This window comes from Rhea americana, unplaced genomic scaffold (genome assembly GCF_003343005.1).
Source record: "Rhea americana isolate MKP2758 unplaced genomic scaffold, rheAme1 scaffold_132, whole genome shotgun sequence".
Lineage (NCBI taxonomy): Eukaryota > Metazoa > Chordata > Aves > Rheiformes > Rheidae > Rhea > Rhea americana.
The window spans coordinates 1,773,811-1,776,194 of record NW_028185395.1 but is presented as its reverse complement, the minus strand read 5'-3'; positions in this window follow the sequence as shown (position 1 = coordinate 1,776,194).

Genomic DNA, 2,384 nt, shown 5'->3' with positions numbered 1-2,384 from the left:
CAGTGTATTTTGAGTAAATTTGTAAATTGGGGAAGGTGTAAATGGGAAAGTTGTGTTCTGGGGCATCCTTGAAAGTACAAAGAACATTGTTCTTGCATGCTCTTACTGCTTTTATTATTATTACTACTATTAATATTGTATAATTAACCAAAACTGATACAGACTGCGACATGTTAGAAGTAGGATTATGGTAGGACATGCTTGTTCATACACCTTGAGCTACTGACCTTTGTAATTGGGCCATAGAGTGGATATCAGCAACTGAAGGATTGCTCAAGAGAAAACAAAAGCAAGTCAAAGGCTGTTATTCCTTAACAATTAAAATTAAAAATTTTAACTTTTAATTAAATACTCTACAGCTATAGTTATGCAGGTGCCAAAGTGATAAGAGATGAGCATTCTCTAAAAGCTCTTTACATGTTCATTAGTAGTAAAACACCACATGGAGTTACAGTAAAAATCCCACACAGAGTGCTACATGTCTCCACCTCAGGTACTGATGAGTCCTTCCATTGGGTGGGATGGATACAAAAATGAATCTTGCTTTTCTGACAGGCACAGAATTTGCAGAAATGCAAAAACATTTTTTTTTGTTTGTTTTGATTTTTGTTTCTTTTTTCAGGCAAAGTGACCTATCCACAGCAAAGGCACTAGCAAAACTTAAATATAAATCTCTCAGGTAGTATTGAAACAGATTTTCATCAGAATAAAATCCTATAGAGGTGATAGTTTTGTTACATACATGTTTATGGATACCTAAATTTTTAGATGGTAGTATGTTCTGATGGTGGTGAAGACCACAGTGACAGAATACAATCTTAAGCACATGTGGATTTAGTTTTTATTTTATATAGTGTCAGGTGGAAATCCTTCTTTGTAGTTCAGCCATGGACCAAGACGTGACTTACCTTAGAGCCTTATGCTGCCTTCGTGCTGTAGAGGATCTCAGCCACATAGGTGCAGTATAGTGCAGTGAAACTTGTACTAGCTACACTAAATGTGATTCTAGTGATCATTGTATGATTCTCATGAGTCTTTATGGGATTCATGCAAGTGGATTGGACTTGGATTGGCATTTCAGTGATCCATATTGGCTGAAATTTCCAAGAAAGCAGAAAATGTTCATCCTCGCAATGTTCTGCAAGGTAACACAAGCATGTTTTGCATTTTATTCCCATCACACAACTCAAAGAGAGATTTAGTGACTTTATCAAGAGTAATACAATGTCTTGTAGAACTAGAAGCTGAGCTATAGAAACAGCCCTCCCTGTGGAAATGGAAGACTATAACTAATGTCTTGATATTCTGGACAGAGGGCATGATTGCTGACATGTAGAATGTTTTCAGCATGTTTGATCAGTGCTGCAGTCAAGTATCTGTAACGGTTGCATCCCAGATTATATAAATTCTTGTTCGGATAAGAGGAGTGGAAAGAATTTTTTCTCCTTTTATCCCTGAAATAAAAAGACTTTGGAGATATGTATTCTCTGCTGTGGGACTTGAACTCATTTTGTACGTGACTTACACAGGCCATTTTAAAAAACAAATTATTTCATCTGCAAAAATGTTGCAACTTATTGCAAATAATACAGTTGATGATTGTAAATAAAATTTGAGGGGAGCAAAAATACTTTTAACATCATCTTGTGCAGTGCTTTCCTTAATATGATTACCTTGTTGTCATCACTTTTTATTAGACAGTGGAGAGGAGAAATCCTTAGTTCTTAAAGAAACCTTATTTAGAAAGTTTAAAAAACTTCCAAAATCAGTTTTTAGGCCCTGCTTACATGAATTTTACCTCAGAAAATGAATTATTTTACATAAATTGATTTTTCAAAAAGATGATGCTGTCCTTGTTCTGTAGATATGTTCTTTACTTCTGAGAGACAGGCTTCTGATTTTAGCCCCTCCAGACTCTCTGATATTGACCCTACACCAGAGGAAAATACAGGCATGCTAAAGGAGGCATTTGTTGAAGTCTTTCACATACAGTAGGTCTTTTTGCGCCCCCCCCCCCTTTTTTTTTTCCTTAGACTACACTTTAAAGCATAGGCTTAAAATCCTTCCTACAAGCCAACGTTATGTGGCAATTCCTTTTGGAGGATTAAAACAGAGAAGGAGACTTATTACTAATATAATCCTTTTGGCCTGCAGGCCACTGTTTTGAAATATCACAATGTTTTGGCATCAACATCAGCAGATAATTAGCCTACTAGCCAATTTCAGAGTTGTAAAGAAAAATAACAATATCCAGTGGCTTCAGCATGAACATTTTAAAACATTCCACACACACAAAGCATTGTAACGTGGTGTAATTACACAGTTCCTAAGCTAAGCTGTTCCTTATTTACGTTTCTCTTTCAGATGTTTGTTTTCTGTAATAA